The sequence below is a fragment of the Rousettus aegyptiacus genome, unplaced genomic scaffold (assembly GCF_014176215.1).
Source record: "Rousettus aegyptiacus isolate mRouAeg1 unplaced genomic scaffold, mRouAeg1.p scaffold_m13_p_15, whole genome shotgun sequence".
In the NCBI taxonomy this organism is placed as follows: Eukaryota; Metazoa; Chordata; class Mammalia; order Chiroptera; family Pteropodidae; genus Rousettus; species Rousettus aegyptiacus.
The window spans coordinates 43,162,953-43,187,808 of NW_023416290.1; the positions used below are offsets into that span (position 1 = coordinate 43,162,953).

General features: G+C 31.7%; 1 protein-coding gene and 1 pseudogene across 6 annotated transcripts in view; one reads left to right on the plus strand and one right to left on the minus strand.

Moving 5' to 3' along the window:
• CSMD3 (CUB and Sushi multiple domains 3) overlaps positions 1-24,856 on the minus strand; it is a 989,790-nt gene that overhangs the window by 668,731 nt on the left and 296,203 nt on the right. The window lies entirely within an intron of this gene.
• Positions 16,171-16,289, plus strand: LOC118612220 (annotated as a pseudogene).

The following is a 24,856-nucleotide window of genomic DNA, read 5'->3' on the forward strand; positions in this document are numbered from 1 at the left end:
GTAGGTTATAAAATCCCTGGGCTAAGCACAATAATTGACAAAAAACTAAGTATACACTGATATAGTTTATCAGGAAAATAAATAAATATAAGCTGTTTGGGCACATGCCCTATATCTTTTCGTATCTATGTATGTGTCCATACTTTTAAATAAATCGTCATTAATTCAATTTCATATAATTATCAGAAGCCTTAGTTCTTTATTCAAGGCCCATCCAAAATTCTATCTTCTTAAGGCTTAAATTCCCTTAACTGAAGGTTATCCCTCTAATCCCTGAATACCAAACTCATTTGTTAAAACTATATTATGGCATTGTCATTGCTTTATTCTTATTATGTTATACATATTCTATAAATTATAAGAAGTTGGAAGCTGGATCCACATTGAATTTATCTCTGAACTCACAAGCACATTTCAAATTATAGACAATAGGTGCTATAATTAGATGAAGTAATACTCTATTACAAAATTTCTTAAAGTGTGTTATACTGAATATTAGCTACCAGAAATGTCTTTGGGAAGGGGAAAGGTACACTAGTCAAAACATTTTTGAATTGTTCTTTTGTAACCATATCCTCTTACAGAATTTCTTAAATTTACTTCAACTACCACCCTCCCATTTCGATGCTTTGCCATAAAATCGAATAACCTGCAGTGGAATTATTTTATAGAACCCTTTCAGAAACCACTAATTTTATTCATTCATGTCTAGAAAGGAATGCATTTTTTAGCTGCAAGGAAAAACAGCATCGTTTAAAATAGTCAAAAAAGAAAAATTAATAAACTTTCTATTATGTTCTGTAGCATATTATATGTTGAAAATTTATTTTTACCAACACAATTAATCTGTTTCTGGGATAACATGAAAAGCACTAATCTTCCATGCTGTGCAATCATGAATACTCATGTGTGGAGTGTACAGATATCCACACTGACCAAGCTGAGCTTTTTTGTCACAGATGGCTGACTGTGCTCTTGGTTAGATACCCAAAAGTCAGTGAACTGTAAAACACACAATCCTATGTGGTTTTAACAAGAGCATTAAGAAGCTAAGCATTATGTTATGCCATCCAATTATTCCGAAACCAGATGTTATAAAGTATTTGCAAGCAAATGAGCAAAGTAACTAGGCTAAATTTTCGTGTTTCCTTTTCCCCTCTGCCTTCATCCACATACCCCACTTGCTTACCACCATCTGCACCTCCACTCTGGCATCTGACTTACTCCCCATTTCCATGATCTATCTTTCATACATATTCTCTTATGAAAACTGGCTGCTGCGGAAGAACATTACCTTTGACTAAATGCATGCTTCAGGAAAATCCCTGTTTATATTTTAGATATAATGTGCATGTGTTCAACTACTGAAATTTAATTAAGATGAAATAGACAAAGTGAATACTACTCTTACCATTTCAAAATTGAATTTGTAATTAAAAAGCTGGCCAAGAAAAATCTCCAGATCCAGATTTTTTTTTAATAGTTTTACTAAACATATAAAGAATTAACAATTTAATCCATTCTTTTACAGAAAATAGAAAGAAACACTTCCCAACTAATTTTGTGAGGTTAATATTATCCTGATAATAAAATCCAAAAATGTCAGTACAAAAACAAAAACAATCAAATCACTTTAGATCATTATCTTTTGTGAACTTGGATGAGTACAATGGAATATTATTCAGTCATAAGAAGAGATGAAATATTTCCATTTGCAACAACATGGATGGATCTTGAGATTATCTTGCTAAGTGAAATAAATTAGAAAAAATTGAAAACCATATGATTTCTCTCATATGTGAGATCTAAAACAGAAAGCAACAAACAAGACAAACAAACAAATCTCATAGACACAGATGACAATTTAGTGGTTACCAGAGGGAAGTGGGGGATTGGGAGAAGTAAAGAAGAATAAAGGGGGTTAAATAAATAGTGAAGGAAGGAAATTTAACTTTGGGCGGTTAATATACAATGCAATATTCATATGATGTATTACTGAATTGCACACTTGAAATTGATACAATTTGATTAACCAATGTCACCCCAAATTCAACTAAAAAATAAAGTATTAGCAAACTGAATCTACCAACATGTAAAAAGAATCATATACCATGACCTAGTGATATTTATTCAAGTTATATAAGGCAGGTTCAACATTTGAATATCAATCAATGTAATCCACCAATCAACAAGCTATAGAAGAAAACTTAAATGATCAAATTAATGGACACAGAGAGGCATTTGACAAAATCCAACACCCATTCATGATAAAAATTCGGCAAATCTGCTAAACTTGCTAAAGTGCATACACAAAAACCTACAACTGACATTAAATTTAGTATTGAAGTATCAAAACCTCTGACTAACACCCTAACATGGCACATTGTTCTTATTCAACATTGTGCTGGAAGTTCTATACTAAGTCAGAAAAAAATAAATAAAAGGATTATATACTGGAAAGAAAAAAAGAAACTATCCCTATTTGAAGATGACATGATTATTTATGTAGAAAATCCCAAGCAATCTACGAAATAAAATAATCTCCTAGAACTAATAAGTGCACTCAGCCAGGTCACTGAATACAAGGTGAACACACAAAAATCATCTACATAATAACAATGAACATGTAGAAACTGGAATAAAAAACACAATTATAATTGCTCCAAATAAAATTAAATACTTAGGTGTAAATCTAGTAAATCATTTACAGGATCTCCATCAGGATAATTATAAAATGTAACAAAAGAAATAAAAGATAGATAAATGAAGAGACATACAATGTTTCTGAATTAGAAGACTTTGAATAGTGAAGATGCCAATTCTCCCTCAGTCTACAGGTTCTATGCAATTCCTTTTGAAACCTCAGCAAATTATTTTTGTAGACACTGACAAGATAATTAGAAAATATTTCTGGAAAGGCACAGGACTCAATAATTAAAACAAATTTTAAAAAGATAAAGTGGTAGCTTTTCCAACAAATGATGCTGGAGCAACTAGATAATCATAGGGAAAAAATGAAAAAAAAATTCTTTGAGATCTAGGCTAGACAGAGTTTTAAACTTAAATACAAAAGCATGATCCAGAAAGAAAAAATTTGATAAATTGGGCTTCGACAAAATTAATTACTTTTGTAATATAGAACTTGAATGAGAAGATTAAAAGTCAAGCTACAAGATAAAAAATAATATTTACATACCACATATCTGGGAAAGGATCTGTATCTAGAGTATATATTATAGTATACAAGAACTCCTGAACTCAACTATTAAAAAAAAGTTAGTAAATGAGCAAAAGATATACGTAGACATTTCACTGAAGAGGGTATGATATAAAATATGTATATGAATAGCTTTACCACATCACTAGCCACTGAGGAATGCAAATTAAAACCAAAATAAGATGCATGACATACCGATCAGAATGGCTAAAATAAAAAATAAATAAAAAGTAACTACATTAAATATGAGGATGCAGAAAAACTGGACCACTCACATATTGCTGATGGAAATGTAAAATGGTACAGTCATTCTGAAAAAAAGTATTATAGTCTCTTATAATGCATTTACTATACGACCTAGCAATTGTCCATTTTTAAATTTGTTTTTCAATTACAGCTGACATACTAGTTTCAGATGTACAACATAGTGATTAAACATTTATATACCTTACGGAGTATTCTTGAGTATTATGCCAGAGAAATGAAAGACCATGTTCACATAAAAATCTGTTCATTAATCTCCAAAACAACTTTAATCATAATGGCCAAAATTGAAATGCTCCATGACAGGTAAATAAGTCAACAAATTTTAGTACATCCATACCATGGAATACTATTCAGTAATATAAAAGAACATACTACTGATAACACACAACAACTGAAATATCTCTCAAGAACATTATGTATGAAATAAACAAAATATAACTTAAAAAAGACAATCTCAAAGAGTTTATAGGCTGTAAAATTACACTGTCCCAACATTCTTGAAATGACAAAATAAAAAATGAAGAAATAGCTGTGTTTGCTAGGAGCTGTGGTGGTTGGGAGACATGGAGAGGCGGCACATGGCTATGGCTATAAAAGAGTAGCTGAAGAGATACTTTTGATGAAATTGTTCTGTATCTTGACAGGAATGATGGTCAGAGGAATCCATACTTATAACTATAGAAAACAATAAGCACACACATACAATGAATGCATGCAAAATTAGTGAAATCTCGATCAGTTCAACGGACTCTATCAATGTCCATTTCCTGGTTGTAATATTGTACTAGAGTGATACAAGACATTACCATTGGGGGAAACTGAGTGACTAGTACTCAAATCTTTCCATGTTATTTCTTACAACCGAATGTAAATCTACAATGTAGCAAAATAAAAAGCTTCCTTAGAATTTCAAATAATAATCACAATTATAAATTTACAACAGCATTATTCACATGAACCAAAAGGTATTAAAAATCTAATTGTTCATCAACTGATGAATGAGTAAACAAATATGGCATATCCACACAAGGGAATAATATTTAGCAATAAAAATTAAGAATTTATATGTTATAACATGAATGAAACTTGAAAACACATCTGTAAGAAAAGGCCACATGTAGTATGATTCCACTTATATGAAATATCTGGGACACGTGAATCTTAAGAGACTGGAAGTAGATTAGTGGTGGTCTAGGGTTTCTAATGGTTGTGGTAGAGAGGGAGCGTGACTGCCATTAAGTATGAGTTTTCTTCCTAGAGTGATGAGAGTTCGCGATTAAGATTATATTGATAGCTGCACAACTGTGAATTTACTAAAAAATACAGGATTTACATTTTAAGCGTGTTAATTCTAATGTGTGACATATCTCAATAAATTATTATATAATTATATATGTATCAACAAAGCATGTTAAAATATAACAGATTAAAAGTAAAATGATAGAAGAATATATTATGTAAACATTAATATAACAGATTAAAAGTAAAATGATAGAAGAATATATTATGTAAACATTAATCAAAAGAAATTATGGGATAGTTATAATAATGCTATACAAAGACCTCACAGCAAAAAATATTATCTGACATAAAGTAGAACATTACATAGTGATAGAATACATTTATTGATAAGACAATAATCCGGCACTATTCATGTATTTTTACATGAAGCAAAAGCTGATGGGACCAAAAGAACAGATAAATCCCTAATCATAGAGATTTCAAAAATAATTTCTTAGTTTTGGTTAGAGAAATGTATATAGATAATCAACAAGGATACTGAAGACCTATACAACTCTGTCAAACTTTTTCTACATGACATTTATAAAATATTTCACCTTTTTTTTTTTCAAATGGATACAATAAAAAAATATTCTGGGCCGTAAAACAAATATCAACATTTTAAAAATAACTGGAATCTTACAAAATATATTTTCTGAAAGAAATGCAATTAAACTAGAAATAAAGTACAAAAGATAATCTAAAACTCCTCAAATATTTGTGCATTAAATAATACACCTCAAATAACCTAATGCAAGCTGAATCTAAAATTTTTAAATTAAATTGTCAATAACTGGAACATTAATAGCAAGTAGCGAAAATTTTATAGTATTACTAAGGATTACTGAGTTAGAATTAAAGAAGTTTCAAGTCAAAAATCTAAGCTCCTACTTTAAAGAAATTAGAAAAAAATGAAACAAGTTAAATCCAATTCAAGCAGAAGAAAATTAACAGTAAGGAAAAGAGCAGAAAGGAATAAAATTGAAAGCAGAAAACAGAAGAGAAAAATCAATAAAATTAAAATTTGTTGTTGTAAAAGATTAAATTGGTAAACATGGCACTAGACTGATTAAAGAGAGAATACAAATTATATTAGAGATGAATGAGAAGTTATCATTAGAGGTATTTCGATAATAATAAGGGAAGTATAAATCATAAAATTTATGCCAGTAAACCTGAAAACTAAGATAAAATTGAAAAAACTTATTAAAAGATATGCATTACAAAAGCTTTCTCTAGAAGAATAGGTTACCTGTGTATCCATTTCTATTGAGAAATAAAATTTATAGTAAAAACATTCCAACAAAAAAATTCTAGGCTTGTACTGGCTACATTGAAGTCTACTAAACATTTACAGAAGAATCGTTGCCATCTACACTCAATCTCTTGAAATAAATTCTTGAAATAAAAGAAGGAAGTGTTTACTAGTTACTTTTATAAGGCTACTATCACTGTCATAACAAAGCTGGAAAATGACATTACAGGACAATAATCCTGCACATAATTATCCTCTATGAAAAGATAAGAAAAAATATCTATTAAAATATTGGCAAATTTAACCTATCAGTGTATAATAATGAATTATCGTTAAGAGGAATAAAATGCAAGATTGGTTCAACTTTTTAAAATCAATCTATGTATTTCAGTGTTTCAACAAACTAAAAAAGAAAAAGCAAATAACCATCTCAATCAATGCAGAAAAAAATGACAAAATTCAACATCTATTTATGACAAAAAAACAAGTCTCAGCAAACTAGAAAATAATTTTTTCAAACTGATAAAGGGCATCTATGAAAAACGTACAGCTAATATAATACTGATATCATTCTTAAAGGTGAATAATTGAGCACTTTCCCATTAAGATCAGGAAAAAGGACGTCTACTCTCACCATTCCTATTCAGCACTGAATTGGAAGTTCTCACCAGTGCAACAAAGCAAGAAAAATAAATAAAGACAGACTGATGTTGAAGGAAAAAGTAAAAGTGTCTTTGTTTTCAAAGGACATAATTGTCTATACAGAAAATTTTTATGAATCTGTAAAATGGCAGTAGACCTCATACACGAGCATATCAAGATGTCAGGATAGAAAATGAATACACAAAAATCAATTGTATTTCCACATTTTAGCAATAAACAATTGCAAATTAAAAATTTTAATGACAAATCACTTACGATGTTATCAAAAATAATTGAAATAAAGATATACATGACAAAATACATGCCAGGGTATTTTTTACATGCTTCACACTTCAAAGCACATATCAAAGAAATCATATTTATTTACTTATGTAGCAAAGTAAAAAGGTTATACTTCCATTATAGGATGATTCACTACAGCTATGATGTCAGTTTTCTTCAAATTGGTCTATAAATTCTGTATAATTCTTGTGAAAATCTCAGCAAATATTTTATGAAAACTGATGAGATGATTATATTCTAAAATTAAGTGGAAATATGAAATATCAACAGAATTCGATGTCTGACAGTTTAAGATTGGGCTTAGAATTAGCTCTGAAGAAGCTTGAACTCACTAATCTGTATTGTTCAATGTAATTACTTTAGTATATGTTCAATGTTGGTTTTATTACATATATTATTACTATTGTTTTCCTTTTATTTATGTTATTGTAAACTATAGAACTTCTCAAAAAATGCTTCATAAAAAATGTTATTTTCTACATTATTTACCTTTTTACTTTTGAATATTAGGTTCAGTGATTTTGTTCTTCCTTTCAATTTATTTTACAAGCCGAGTCTGGTTTTAGATTACCTCAAGCCCAGTGTCTTGTACTATATTGTACTAAATCATAATTATATCATGATTTATTTGAAAAAATTAACAAATATATTGGAATTCCTTTAGATGCATGACTACTATTATAATTTTTTAACTATGTCTTTAACATTAATTGTGCATCAGTATCTATAAAGCCCCAAGCTCCAAGATCTCAAGTAACTTTTGCTTAGCACATCATAAAACAATTGAATGATTTATTATTCAAGACAGGGAAAAGAAGAAAACAACATAAAAATACAAAATAAAAACTGAAAACCATGTTTTGTTAATTTCCCAGCAAATAATGCATGCACACTCAGGGAGAATTTCAAAGGAACTGTAATAAAGGAACTATTTATAGAGTTGTGGAAAAGGAAACAAAATGGAATGCTGCGGCACCAAGGGCAACAGGTTTCCATACTATATCCACTCTCCTCACAGGAACTGGTATCTACCCTGTGAAAAATAGGGACACTAGAATGCAGTGAGGGCTGGTGCTGGGGACTTTTATGGGGAACAAAGTCAGTCCCTTCTGTGGCTCAACTCAAAAGGAAACCAGTAGGCAAGAGATTCTACAGAGAACAAGTCAGAGCAGCACAGATGAGTGTGGATATGGGATAAAGGAAAGGGGCGGCAAATCACAGCACACTTGTCAAAATGCTCACTGTTTACACAAAAATACCAAAGGTAAAAGACAGCCTAGTTACAAGAGGAGAAAACCATGGTTTGAATGTAGAATATGCATATAACAGAATATTTAAAGCCACACGTTTCATAAAAATAAAAATAATTTTCAGAAAAGGATAAATAAGGCGTACAGTGTCTTATTTCCTAAGGTACGTAGCCATTCAACAAATAACTGTCAAGAGTCTTCTATATCCCAAGCACTCTTGCTTGGGATACATCAGTAAACACAGTGCCAGATTTTTCACTGTAATGTGAAAACAGGAACATCATGTAATTTAGTGAGATTAACAACAGAAATGGTACCTGTACATAATGAAGTAGAGAAAAGGACAGAGCAATCAAGGGGTTCATGACCCAGTAAACATTCTCTTCTCCCCTTAAACTCTAAGTGAAAGGAACATACTCTGACAAGATGGGGGTGTCACAGCCCAGGGAAGTGTCCAGCAAAAGCATCCATATGGTCCATGGCAAAACTGGGCTCCCACAGAAGGAAAGGAGCTCTTGACTGGGAGCCTTGCCAGGAAAACAACTCTGGGGAACATAATATAAAACCTTTCCTTCCTGACCTGCTTTTGTCTCCGGATTTCCCCCTAAAAACAGACCCCTAACCAAAAAGAATTGCTAATGGTTAGCTTTAGAAAATGATTGCTTTTTCTTTTTGGATATTTTCTTTTTCTTCATGCCATTTTATCTTCTTATACAATTTTAAAGCTAATAATTATAAACATGACAAATGGGAATGGGTTTTCCTCTTCTGTATCATATTTCAGCTCAGATAGAATTTTGTTCCTCAAGAGTTCTCTAAATCTATTTTTAAAAATAAATGTATTTTAAAACTGACTTTTCATGATACAATATTCTATGAAATCACTGGAATTAGAAAGTCATTGAATTAATGTCATAGTAGAAATATTTCATATATTTTTATAAATATTTTTAAGTAATGTTCACCTCACCAACTAAACACCAAAGTAAAACAAGTTTAAGCATATTATATCTACACTTTCCCTTCTGTTAGTCTAAGTTTATAAACATGTATTTATAAATTTGAATACAGGTATTTATATTTAGGATCTTATAAATATTTGCATTCATAATTTTGTTATATAACCAAATTTCAGATAAACTATATTCAGTAAGAACCTCAATTTATTTACTTTGGTTTTAGAAGAAAGTCAAATTATGATATTGTACCCTGTAGGATATTGATCATACTAACTATATTTCTCATTGCCTTCACACACCTTTATTTGGGTTCTGTCTTTTGTAAAGAAGTAAAGCACATTGGTCTGTATATGTGAATTGGGAGAGTAGACGGGTGGTTTACAAATGAAGAATGGAAAAGAAAAATCCTATCATACTGGCTTAAATGAGAAATGAGAGACTGCAGAATTGGCCATACAGTTGGCAGCAAAATTCAAAAAGGTATACAAGACATATATCTATATTCTAAAATGGAGTCTGTCAAGTACAATATTTTAGTACCCTCCTTCTTACTGAATAATGACGTGTTTTTTTTTTCATTCGGCCTTTTCTTATAAATATTAATTGAGCAGTTTCTATATACCAGGCACCTTCCAAGCTGGTGGGGATAAGTACTTGAAAAAACAAAGATATTACCCTCAAGGAGCTTACATTTTGGTTGGAGGAAGAAAATAATATGAATGAAAAAATATATAGCATGCCAGGCAGTAATAAGTACTACTAACGAAACTAAATACTGTGAGCAAGACAAAGAGTGATATGGTTAGAAAGATCAGAAAAAGGTCCCTCTTATAATGACCCCTTTAGCTGAGTTCTGAAGGAAGTAAAGGCACCAGCCATGTAGGTATCGGACACACGGCATATACATGGAACCGTGAGCTGGGCTCTGTGGCAGGAGTGGAGTGACCGAGAAAGGCCGCGGTAAGAAATGACATTAAGGGATAGCAGTCAGCCAGGCTGTAAAGAATTGTGTAGGAAAGCTATTGGAATGTTTTTAGTAAAGGAGTATCAGGTCTAATTTGCATTTTACAAAGAAAGATTGAGCTGATGTGTTGAACAGAACTGGGTTGCTAAAAGTGGACGTTACTTGGATAATCTAGTGATAATTCATAGTCTGGGAATAAAGTTGATGGCAGTAGAGGCAGACAGAAAGGTTTTTCCCAGATTTATTTTGCTGAGAATCAAAGAGGTTTGTGAGAAAGAAAGAGTTAAATATGACTTCAAAATTTTGACCTAAGCAAATGGAGAGATAAAGTACCACTAACTAGATGGAGAAGAATGTCAGAAGTGAAGATCTGGGAGGAAACAGTGAGAACCCAGTTTTGGACATGTGAAGTTTGCAATGCTTATCAGAAATCCAAGCAGAGCCGTCACTAGTGTGTATATGTAGATATTAAAGCCACATTTCCAGATACAGTTGCCAAGAGAATGAGTGTAAATAGAGATGAGAATACTAAGAACTCACTCTGCTTCTTGTTCCCTCCCCAAGGTCAACCCCAGAGACATTACAGAGAGAAAGATGGGAGAACTTTGAGATGGTTTTCTCCAATACTGAAATACGTGGATCCTGCTTTGAATCTCTCAGTGTGTTAGGGAGTGTGGCAGGCAGGTTTGAGGATAGGAGGCTAATAACAGGAAGAGGGATGTTAAAATTCTGCTCTCACTTTCCATCCACTCTTGCCTTGGGATGTCAATGTGCTGTGCCTACATGAGGGGCTGTTCCTAAATTCCTCTTCTTCTTCACCTCATTCTTAAGAAGTGCCATAGAGTTGTTACTTTGACATCTGGTGCTGATGAGGCTTTGTGAAAACACTTAAGGACTGCTAGCCTTGGGGAGGTTTTTTCCCACCTTCCATTCCAAATATGAAGAGTTGATAGAGTTTAGTTTAAACTCGTACAGTCTATCTTTGAAGTATATTAATTTTATCAACTGGTACAAATTATTTTTACAATAATATTGAGTTTATTTAATTTCTCCCACTTTATTTGCCTCTAACGTCATCTTCTCCCAGAAAAAAATATTATGTAGTTATGTCTGTGTTATCTCACGGGGATATTCTAAATTTCATTCATGAAGTCCATTTGTATTCATAAAATAAATGTATCTTCAGGTTTCCACATACAGTTTATTTTCTCTTCTATTTTATGCATTTAAATATTTAATCCATTTGAGATATATTTTAGTGCAAAGTGGGAGATGAAATAAAGTTTGAATTTTTCCCCATACAGCTGCCCATTTTCCCAGTACAATTGAAAATACTCTATTTGCATTTCTTATGGAGATGTTTGCTTTATCAAACCTTATGTTCCAATATATACTTGAATTTCTACTTTGTTTCTTTGATTGCATCTGTTTCCAGATATACCTACAATATTGTTTTAATGATTGCACCTCTTTGTATTTCTAGGTTTCCACCTAGCACAAAGGTCCATCCTCATTATTATATTTTTTGAAAAGTTTTAGTCATTTCTACCTGTGTTTCCAAACTTATTATAAAGTTTCTGAAAAATGATATTTAGAGTTTTGTTGATAATTGGATTAGACTCTTTTGGAAAGAATTAACAGCCTGGACTATGGTTTAAAATAGTTAAGTGGTACAGCAGAATCACAAATCAATTAGAATAGACAAGAAAAGTATCAGCCTGATGCAGTTACCACTGTCTTATCTGATACTTCTCAATGAAGTTATATAGTTTTTCATAGCATCTTCACATTTCTTTTTAGGACAATCTCTCTTTAGTTTACATTTTGAAGTGTTTGCAAATTTACCCTCATAATAACTTCTAACTGCCCGTTGCTTTAATTAATTTTATGTATTTACTTTATGCCTCATTTTCTTGTCTCATTTTAAATTCTGTGTTCTTTACTTAATTCTCCTAGCTTTCTGAGATTTATGTGTCTCTTTGTTTTAAATTGAAAAACAAAATTTCAATTTCACATTTTATGTCTTTAACTAGAACTTCTAGAACAATGCTAAATTTCATGTATATTTTTAAATAGAACTACAGTGATATAAGTGGAACTGGGAACTTTTCGTCAAGCAGAAAAGTAGAAGTGTCAAAGAAAAATATTGCAGTGGGACCTTAGATTTGCTATTTCAAATCCAGTCTCTAACCAGATGAACAAACCCAATCTCTACAATGTTCTTCAGTCCAGCAATATGGGGATTGCTCTAGAATCTTCGTATTTGAATCATTCAGAATCTTATTTATTTTTGTTTACTGTTATTTCATATTCTGAACAATTGTGATGTAGATCAGATTCTCAAAAATATATAATCAAAATTATTACAAGAGCTTCCTAACTAGTTTATTATCTCCATACAAAATCTGCTTCTTTATCTTATGTGTTGCCAATGTAGCGCTCTTAGTTAAAAAACTAGACTGTCACATCAATCTCTTATTTAAAATTTTCAGTGGTACTCAAATACATAAAGAATAGTTCACATCAATTTCATTTATCTCTTAAATCTCAGTTCTTCAATTCCTTCCCTTGTTCTTGCTATAATAAATTTCTAAATTTTCACGAAGACATGTGCTCCATCACAGCTAAGCCTGTGACATGGCTCTTCCTCTTCTTTAAATGCCTTCTATATCTCTTTTATATTTTACAAAACTAGTTTTCAAAGACTTAGGTTAAGTATCATCATAACAAACAACATATCCAGTAATCCTCCCGACTGTGTTAACTGCTTCTCTTCAGAGCTCCTGCAATACCCTCAACTAACCTTTGGTCATGACATTTATCACACTGTATAAGAAACTCTAGACTGCGAAATTATTCTCTCTCCCTCTTCCTCTCCCTCTACTTCTCTCTCTGTCTCTTTCTGTCTCTCTCTCCCCACCCCACCTCAGACCCCACACCTCATACTCTTTAGGAATTTGTCCAACAGAATTATCCTCAAAAATGTTTTCCTGTTCAACATGATTCTTTATAACAGATTATAAAACCGGAGCCAAAGCAAAAATGGGAATATGCTAGAAATCTGAACCACAAAAAAACAAGAGTCAAATCAAGTACAGACATGTTGAGTTAGTAATTCTGTCTCCAATAATTTAGAAGAAGCAACAGAGAAAGCACTCCCTAGATTTAACTTTGGATTAAAAATAAAAACCTCTTTGAGGACAAAGCCATGATATAAAATTAGGCAAATACAACTATACAACCACAGAGATGTGAAAAGGCAAGGAAGATATCCAGCATATTAAGTCATGTATCCTGGGAATAAAATAAATAAATAAATAAATAAAATAACAGTAAATATTTTTATTTACATAAGTTTACTTACTCTAAATTCCTTCATTCTAGGTCAGCAGTTTTTCTAATCAGTAATATTTTGTTTGGTGTTTACTATAGACTAGACATTAAAAATATAAGATAAAAAGAAGAGTCTTGCCATCAACAATCTCTAATAGGAAAGATGAAGAATGGAAAAAATTAATATCAGAGATATATTTTGAGATAGATATTGTCTTTAGAAGATACTCAGAAGTTTTAAAAGAGAGCAGAAAAATCTTATTGGAAATATGAAACATGGAACAGCAAAGTTTATTTTCCTTTTTATTTTTCAATTTCAATTTTCAATGGGAATTTAACCTTCCTTTAAAGGAGTATTTCTGTCTTTAGAACACTGCCTAATATATAGTAGACACTTAATAAGCTCCACTGAATAAATCCACAAATGATGGTAAGTTTTTCAGTTTTGACCCAATCACCACTTAGAGACACGGTACAATGGCCTAACTTTTGAGAGACAAGGTGTAAATATAACTGTACAATATGTCCTAATGTTTTACTACTAATAATTAAAATGCCAAAGTTTTAAAATAATTACCTTTATATAAAATATAGTGAATTCTTATATGCTTTCTTGATTAATTAAAAAAAAAAAAACGTTGGAGTTAACACTAATGCTTTAGAACTGGCATAAAACTGTGAATACATGATCACAAATGTGTTCCATGTATGTCACCAAAGCTCAAAAATCACTGCACAATTTCATCATTCTCTTAACTCATTTCTCAGTCTCCACTTTCCTTCCAAACAGCCCGTGCATTTTATTTTTTCTATATTTTTTATGCTGTTTGCTTTCTGAAATGTTGATCCTGCTAAGCAGCTTAGCAAATTGCTATTTAACCTAAAGGAATCATCTCAAATGCCATTTCTCTGTGAAATCTGCCTTTCTTCTTGATCACACATTTTATACTGCCTCTATTATATAAGTAATTATCTCAAAATCACCTAAGTATTGTCTACATGTCTTATTATTCTCCAACGGCAGAGAAATAGTCTAGGTACAAGGTTAAGAGTGTTTGCATTTTCTAAATCTTTGTTCATTAAAAATCTAAAAAAGCTCTTAAAACACTTAGATCAACCTCCTTCTGATGCTTATTTGAATGTCTGCTGAATATCTCTGTTGCAGTTATCTAAACATACTTCAAATACCAGTTACTCAATCCTTCTTGACATAACTGTACAGTTTTGAATAATTTTACTAACTTCAAGCATGGTGTTTCACATTATTTTTTATCTTTCTGTCCTAACATAACCTGTGGACCACTGAGATAAGTTTAACTCTTCCAAATGGATGTTCTTAAATATGTAAAGATGATGACATATATGCCACTAAAGTCTAATTCTATTCTAACCTATAATTTCTAAATTAATATCATTGATCACATTGCTTTAACTGAAACAAAAACCATAAAGCAAACTTAACTATCAAGTAAGGCGATTATAAACCTGCCTATTTGAATAATTTATATGTTATACAATGAAGATTTCTTCTAGCATCTGAACTGAACTAGACACCGAAAACATGGATTGTGGTTCAGAGAAAACATACGTCTGCTAATATGAAAAAAATACAACTATTTCTATGTTCCTCCTTATGCTAAAAATAAACTTAATGTTGAAATACTGTTGACATCATATTGCTCTTTGTTGTAAAAAAAGCACATAAAAATGAAAATACTAAATATTAAGCTTTTTCTGCAAGTCTTGAAAAGATTATCTTTACATGAAAAGTTTTGTTTTTTCATGGCTTTTTCTTCATTTTATACCAAAGTATTTGGAAAATTTGAAAATAACTTGCTTTTGCCTCACTTTCAATAACTGATTGAACTTAATTTTCAGTGTTATATAACCAAACAAACAAAGCTTTTCTTGAAGTAATTCTTCAGAATATCAGGAGTGTTGATTCCATCACCCTCAAAAGCATTTCCTACGCTCATGCAGTTGCATACTTTTCCTTGTTCAGATACATTGTGTCATTCAGACTGACCCTGACTACTATGTTCTGAATTGTTACATATCTCACCCCAACCATGCAGGTCTAACACCCTTCACCCTGTCCTATAGTTTCCCCATTAGCACTTATCACCTTCTAAATATAGACAATCATTTAATTATTTACTATGTAAGTAATAATTACCTTTTACCTGAAATGTAAGCTTCAGAAGGCAAGAATTTTTACATATTCACTAATCTATCTTCAAAGTCTAAACAGTTCTGGTATAACGAATGTGGCATAAACTAACCCTAATTTATGTTTGGTTGTGTTGTGGAATTCAGGAGCAAAAGTGCCAATTGGCTAGAGATATCAAAATCAACCATATAATAAGTCAGTACATTCTTTGCTAACTCTTGTCAAAAATACATGAACAGTTGTTTTTTCCTATTTGTAAATTTACCTTGTAAAACCTAGAGGGCTGAACAATTAAATCCCACAGTGATGTTTACTCAATTGTCTTCACTGAAAACAAAAATGAATGAATGAATAAATGAAGTGTGAGTATCCCGTGCTGATGACTAGAGTAAGTATTCTAAAAATTGTAAATAATTTGTAGTTATTTCGAGAATCATGAAAATTTTTTAGATAATTTATCACTCATAAATGCTTAAAGATATGACTGAAGACTGTTTCAGAATAGTGGGACAAATTATTACTCATTATTGTCTGCAACCATGCCACCCTGAAAAAGTCCGATCCCTTCTGAACTTGGAAGCTAAGCAAAGTTGGGCCTAGTTAGTACTTGGATGGGAGACCACCTAGGAAGACCAAGTGTTGTAGGTGAAATAAATAAATAAATAAATAAATAAATAAGAAATTGTGAGCTGACAAGGTCCTTGCGATTTGTGAAGTCAACCAAGGGTTGCCTTGCCTAAAAAAATATATATATAAATTACTGATTTTTGCTTAGTGGTGTGCCTTCAACCCTATCAATAATCAGCACGGGTCTGGGGTGTGTGTCACACATATCTTAGCAAGCATAACCAAATGGTACAGAGACAGTAACTGATGTAGACAATTGCACAGTATTGTTTCAGAATACCTCCATGACTTCTTGGAAAACAAGTCTACATCTTATAAAGTTTTATCTTCCTCTCCTTTTTTTTATAGCCATGGTTATACAATGTGCCACAGAGGAAAGACAGACTTCCTAGGCAAATAAGGCAACTCTGAAATAATGCCCAGTATGGGTCATGCACCATAATATATTTTGATGTAACTGTAATTCTTATTGGAAGAAAAATGGCATGAAATAAATACATAAAGCATTTCTACAGAAATGTTTTTACAGTACAGAAAAATTTATAAAGTTATATCCAAGTCTTAAAAAGCAGCGTTTTAGAACTTTACACAATATTTTTCCAAAAGGAAACTCTGGATTAAAAAGCAAGATGATTAAATATCAACATTTATGCATTCCTTTAAGTTTTGTATAATGTCTTAATACACCTAATCTCATTTATTCTTTATAATGATTTTAAATGTCAAGTAGAATCAATGGATAGGCATTATCCTTATGATATAATATTAAGATGACAGCAGGAAAATAAAAACCATGAACGATTTGGCAAGGTTCTTCCTCCTTGTCCTGTGTCAGCTTTCACTTTTCACTTTCTGTAAGAAAACCAGTCATGAGAATAAGTATTTAAACTGAGTTAATTTATTTAGATCTACAAATTTGAATTTTCTCTATAAAATTTGTTGAGTTAGCCTTTAATGATTTAGAAGTCTCTTACAAAAGTCATGTGCATTTTGACTTTTGTTCATGTCCAAGCTCTCCAAAATGATCAGAAACATGTGACAGCAGCAGGCAAAATACTTGGTAGCCTCCTATCTCAGACACCCCTGACTACTGAGATGTCTTTCATTGTCTCTCTTCTACTAAAACAAAGTACCTAGGGCTACTAATATGCAGATCTGTTGTGTTAATATTAACAATGAGCCATCCACTGCTCAGTATAGAATTGGCTTTTATATAATGTTGACACATTAAGTGAAAAGAAAGATTTTTTTTTTTTAAGAATGAGAAACATATAAGCACAATACACACAAAAGCAGATCAATAAACACGAAGATCTCAAAAATAAAAGGGCAAGCTATATACTATGGCACATTTACATGTCATGTTTTTATGTTGACATTTTCAGTTGTACAAAGGTTTTAAAGTAAGGAAGATTTGATGCTAGCACATTTTTAGAAATGAGCTTAGGAAGGAATGTAAAATTTTAAGGGAAGCAGTTAGAATATTGCTTTGCTGTTTATAATCCACATCAATCACATCGATTGCAATTGAGGAATCTGTTTTCAGTGATTATATGAGTTAATGTTATACTCATATCCATATGATATAATAGAGTAAATGACACAGAAAGGATCACACTGTTTCACATTACAGGATTTTCACATAATGTCCACCATTATAGCACATCTCATTATCTTACAAAAAACTCTCAATAACCAAATGATGATCTCATGAGAGGATTTGTTTTTTAACAGTGGATACAATCCGTTATCGCTAGAAAAAATAAAAATAAGAATGCTTCTTTAAAGCAATTACCCTCAATTTTAATGCAAATCCAAAAATTCAAAATAAACATTTAAATAAGATGTCTAAAGTGAAGTAACATAAGTTTATACATCTTAGAAGTCATACATCTGAGTAATAATGCATGACCACATGTAACATGACTGATAAGAGGGAATGAAATAAAACAATAGAAATCTTGATTTATTCTGTGAACTTTAAAAACTACTAAATTCAAGATGTGAAACTACTATTCAAAGCACATTTGCACACTGTTACCTATGGAAATAAATTATGTGTGGTTAGTGATCTGATTTATAAGCTTGCCACCAGAGTTCATAAGTAATGTATCAGGAAAAACAAGACTGCCATGTCTTAAATAAGAAAATGACATTAAAAAATTAGTCAACTCTTCCAGTGATGTAAAAATCACACATGCCAAAACCAGATTATGTTCCTATCAAGCATTACAGAGTAGTGCTAAAAATTAAAAAAGAAACATTTTAAAATATATATTTGTACATATCTATATATTTACTTTAAGCTTTTGAAACTATGAAATCATTTTTAGATTCATGACTTGTGCCCAGTAATGACTGCTCTCTGAATGTAGGTGTCTAAGGGGCATTCGGTTCAAATAAATAGGCATGAAGTCACTTTAGTTACAAAGTGACAGACATGTGAACCAATCCAAACATCTCATAAATATCGAAATACTTTATACAGAGAACCATATTACCTATTCTTACAACTGTATAATTTGAGGTAGAACTATATTGTCTCATTTTTCAGCCATTCAAAATTCTGCAAGAGTGAAGCTGGCAACAGTGTTGTAACATCTCGTGGGAGTGAGGGAGTGAGAAAGTGTGTGCAGGAGAGGGTTGCATATTTTCAAATAGTCATTTTCCTATTTCATTTCAACAATTTTGCAAAGATTCAACATTAAAAGTGAAAAAGACTACAATATTCCTACAATGTACTCAAAATGTGCTAATGCTCTTGAAGCTGATGCTAAGTCAATGTTGTATTTTTAACTTACATTGAAAAACATGCTGTTGTTAATATTGGTTACATTAGCCTGGAAGGCTATTCTAAGTGTTATTTTATTCCACCTACTGCTTCCAGTGAGAACAGTACATATAGCCTGGATAGACAAAGCATTGCCCATTCTATGTCTAATTCTTGAATGAGGTAATTTTGTAAACAAACTTGGTGATAATTCCAAAATTTATATCTTGGGTCTCTGCCACAGTACATGTGCATTTCAAGTCTCTACTTTATGCCAAAAGTAAAGGTTTTCTATAGAGATATTACATTATTTTTCCTGCTAAAAGTGAATTATTTGTTCTTAAAAGCCCTATTTGCAATTTCTAAATTTTATTGTCTGAATCTTTTTTTGTTACTAACTTTAAACACACAAAAAGTTTCATACTTAGAATTCATAAGCCACCTGGCCACCTACTACCTACACTGCATACAACGGAAATATATATCTGAAGAATTTCAAGGTCTCATGTATTCACTTCAACAAAAATGCTGCCTTTGTGATAAAGATACTACTGCAACCACTTTGGCCACTGAAGTATATCATAATTTCCTGAAGGTCGGGTCTTCGTCTGAAATTCTTCACAGTGCTTACAGCACAAGCATATAACAGGTGCTCAGTAAATGTGTGCTGAATTGCATTAAATGTCAACACCTAACCTTCAAGAAAAAGTCATCACTTTTTTCCCATCAAGGAAAAGAGCAAATGTGACAAGATGATATGTCAATAAAAACTGTGGAAAGAGTGATGATTTCAGGACTTCACTCTAAACTTCACTTTTCACATAATATAAGTTTGGGGATCTATTTATGGTAACTTGTAAAAGTTTATTTCATTTACTTAATAATAAGTTTTGGATAATATGACATTGCAAGTGTAAATATTCTTCATTGTCATGACTATGATTACCTGAATGACTTGAAACAGATTAACAAAAATAGTTTAGGGATCTTATTTTAAATTTTATTATGTAATATTTATTTTTACTCTCATTACATAAAAATATTTCATCTTAATCAAATTATTTATACTCTTATTGAAAGATCATACAAGTTATCATGCGGTGTTTTCATCTAGCAACTGCCCCATTCATGACTTTGCTTCCCCTCAAAGTGACAACTTGGAAAGAATTCTATGTACAAATTGTCATTTCCTCATCTAACTTTTCCTCTTCAACTCATGCCCCATAGGCTTCCAACCATTCCACTTAAGTGACTTTAGAGATGGCCAACACTTTAACACTTCATCATCATTTATCCCGGAATACCTTCTCAGAGATTTCTACATGCCTCTCTCCTTCATTTTCCCAGCCACACCTTGTCGGTGTAAGGGCTGCCCTGATCATAATATTTAAAGTTTTGTCTCCTCCCTGAAATGTTTCTCACCTTTCCTGAATTATGTTCCTTCAAAAACTTATAACCACATAATATATTTTATGCTTTATGGAATTTGTTTATCTGCCATACCAAACATTATAAGTTTTATCTCTCTTAACAGTTCCTTGCAACAAGAAGTAAATAAACAACTCCAACTTTACCAAGTTCCCTTCTCATTCTACTATTAACCAACCTCTTGGCAGCATCAATACAATTTGGCATGTCTTCTTTAAGAAACACTTTGTGGGATTCTATCATTCTGCACTCCAAATTTCCTTCTGTTCCATTAATCCATCATTTTTACTGTAAATTGTTAGCTCCTTTTCCTACTATAAAATACTTCAGTCCAGTCTCCTGAGACTTAGTCATGGGCCACCATCTTCTCTAAGTATACACTCAAACCAAGTGATCTCACTAAGTCTTCAGGCTTTATATATTACCTATATTATGTTGACTCTCAAGTCTATAACTTTAATCCTAATTTCTTACTTGAGCTTCAGACTTGTGTAACATTCAAATGTTAACTATATGTTAAAATCATTTTTACACATCCTAAGTTGCTGCAAAAACAAATTTAAAGATGAGAAGGGCATAATGTTATTTATCTTTTAAGTTTCAAGTTCAGAGTAAGACTTGATAAAACATGTGGCATTTATAATTACCTGCATAAAAGGGACATAAAGGGGATAAGTAGCCTTCTCGTAGTAGCAGCAATTATTACTTAAGTAGTTGTCCCTGTATCCTCGCCTGTCCATGGGACAGGCAAGGCATATGGCATTGTTATTTCCAGAGCTGGGAGCCCTGAAAGAATTGCTCCTTATAGTTTGAAGGTGAGTCTTCTCGAATACCAAGCAAAGGCTGGCCACACACATGAGGTCTTATGAGAAGCAAGTGTAAAGAACAGTGATAGCTGAGGGGAGAGGATGTAAAGTAAGGGAAAGAACACACAGAAAACAGCCAGTGATGTTCCCGAGATCCTAAAGGGAGATAACAGTGTTACGCTAGGAGAGCTTTTATAGACAATTAAGAGAGAAAATATCACCAAACATTTTAACATAGGGCATCAGGAAGTACACACCCCACCTCTGATTATCTGCCATGTCTTAAATCCAGAGCAAAAGAAACATTTTTTGGGCTATGCATTGCCAAAACTAAGAGTACCCAAGCAGCAGAGGCAATTAGAGTAAAATATCCATGTACTATGAACCCCTTCTGCAGACATCAAAAACTACTGAAACAATGGTTAGAAAGAAAATGCTTAATGACAGAAGACACCGAGGCAGTATGCTGGGTATCATGCAGCAGTACACCAAAGCAGAGACTAAAGTAAGTTTCTTATTGCCTATGTCAAAATGCTACTTCGTTTTCAATGCTATCTAATATATCTGAATTATCAACTCAACATTTATACTTGGGTTTGAAATACGTGTTTCAAATTCAATATGTCTAATTCAGAACTTTCCATGTATTTTCTTGTTCTGTTCTCAAATACATCACATCAAATAGCACTATCATAGGCCAGTTGCTCAAACATTGAAAAGTCATCTTTGAAATTCTCTTTCTCCTCACTCCCAGAAGCCCTTCTTGCAAATCTCCTTCTTCTGCTTCTAAACTGCATCCTGAATTCATTCATTTTTCTTTATTGTTGCTCCTATGATACTAGCCAGGTCCCCATGGTCTCACCTAGATCCTGTTATACTCTCATCTGATTCTACTCAGCACTCCTACAAACTGCTCCTTACCCAGTAGCCACAACTTATATGTCACTACCATGCTTAGTTACTCATTAAATTTAGAATTAAATTGGGACTCTTTACCTAGGTCTTACAAAGTCTGGAAATTTTATTCTTTGTCTCCTCTCCTACTTCATCTCATCTGAACTCTAGTCACATGAAATTTCTTTTTCCTTAATCATGGGAAACTCTTTGCCACCACAGGGCCTTTGCATGTAACATTTGCTATGTTTAGAATACCATTTCTCCACATGATCCTCTGGTTATCTAACCTCATCTTTCATTCAAAGTTCATTCCTCATATGAACATATTACATTGCGATCAAAAATAGGCCTTCCTCACTCTGACACATTGTACTATTTTAGTAGTCTTATTTTTTCAGTTTTTGAAATTCTTTCTTGTATTTATTAATTTAGTAATTTCCAAAACCATGCCCTTAGAAAATGAGATACATTCAAGCAGAGAGCTTATCTATCTTGGTCACCAATCTGTCTTAGAATCACAGAATACTATGGAGTCCAATTTAAACAAACTTTTGAAAATTGGATTAAATAGACACTGTAACTTCAATTTGTATTTTAAAAAGAATATTTAGTATCTCTATCAGTCATTCAGTAATATGAGGCTGTTTACAATCTAAAAGTTACCAAAACATGGATTTAGAACAACTCATAAATATTTATTAATTATAATTTTGGCCATATGATTATCATCCACTATTAAATAGAAAATTAGAAAACACACAATGAATTTGTTAATAAATAATTTTATTATAGTCATAAGAGAATTTTTACTTATACGTCATGTTAAAAGAGATGAAAGAAAATATTTACATATAACAACCAACATTACAATAGTTCACAACTAAAATGGAAAGTTTTTTTCTTTTTATAATTCTATTTTCTTCCTTATATATTATTGACTTCAAGACAACTACTAATTTTAGATGTAATAAAAGAGTTAAGTACTCCAAATTTAAATATGTAGGATGTAAAACTTTTTTTTTTTAATAAAACAGTTCTATCTTGGCTGAAGGATGAAGTAATGGACTAATAACAATATACATTTTTCAACGTATCTTAAATAAAAAACTAAATTGAATTTCCTCGTTTTGTTTTCCCTATCATGAAATCACTAAAGAAAAATATCAGCCACTTTTACCTAGTAAGCAGAGTATTTTAATGACCTGAAAACAATTCCTTTAAATTGAACTAATTGTTCTTTATACAATGAACATTTTTATTGATATGGAAATGCTTTAATTAAAGCATTAAAATTCCGCAGAAAATTCACATTATTGGGTACACAATCTTCTTTTAAATAAATTTCATTACTATTTCCTAGAAAAACTTATGAAAATCATAATCTAATTTTCTTTGTTTTGTTTTTAATTAGTAAACTACTTTCCTCTTGATATTTGCTAGTTTTGAACATCAAATATTGTGTGTTCCATTAGAATACATCCTGAGCTTTAAATATTTTCAGCTAAATGAAATATTCCTCAGTCATAACAAAAGACGAGATACTTGCCATTTGTGACAACATGGATGAACCTTAGATTATCATGCTAAGTGAAATAGGTCAGACAGAAAAAGTGGAGAACTGTATGATTTCACTCACATGTGAGATATAAAACTGAAAGCAACAAACAAGACAAACAAACAGAGACTCAGGGACACAGAAAGCAGTTTAGTGGTTACCACAAAGAAAGAGGGGAGAGGAGATGTAGATAAGCATAAAGGGGGTCAAACATGGTGACAGAACGAAATCTGACTGGATGGTACAGACACGACGCAATGTTTAGATTACTGAACTATGCACTCAAAACCTATATAATTTTATTAACCAATATTGACCCAATTTTAATAAAATAAATTCAAATAAAAATGATTTTTAAAAATATTTTAAAATATTCCCAGCAAAAGGTTTAATAAAACATCTAGATTTATGATAAAATGTAAATATATTTATAAAACATTATGTACAAAATATTATAATTTTCATTGCTCTGTAAGGTTCCTTTATTTCTTCTTTCACACCAACAAGAAAAAAAAAATAATCTCTAATCCAGGATAATGCAGAGAAATAGGTAATAGGTAATAAAGCCCCTGAATTAAGTTTCGCTTTGTTGAATATTGATATATAATCTGGAGTATGTCACCTCATCTGTTTCCATTTCGATCTCTATGTTATAAACATGTATAAGTGAAACGATACACTTAAAGATGCTAGTTGATAGCAAATAACATGGAAATATTTATATTGCAATTTTAAAGTTGAATGTCTCCTTAGGTATAGTTTCTACTTTAAAACTAGTGCATAAATCTAAAGAAGTTTCCCTAGTGATACATGTAACCCGACATCTTCAAATGGCTTCAGTTCTTTAAAAAATAAGAGCCGAAATTATACTTCTACTTTATGGTTGGTTTTAAAAATCTAAAATTTCAGTGCCACTGACTTAAAAATTTCTACACAATCAAAACGAGTTCAAAAATAAGCTCGCTGAAGATAATATAGACTTTAATAAAGATTTATAAGTATTCTTGATTATAACTAACAAATCACACTATAGCCAGCATGAAAAATGGTGACACAATAATGGTCTGGAAATTAGCAAATTTATTCAAGAATTTACAGAAGGCAATGTTGTCGTTGTACAATACATAGCTCT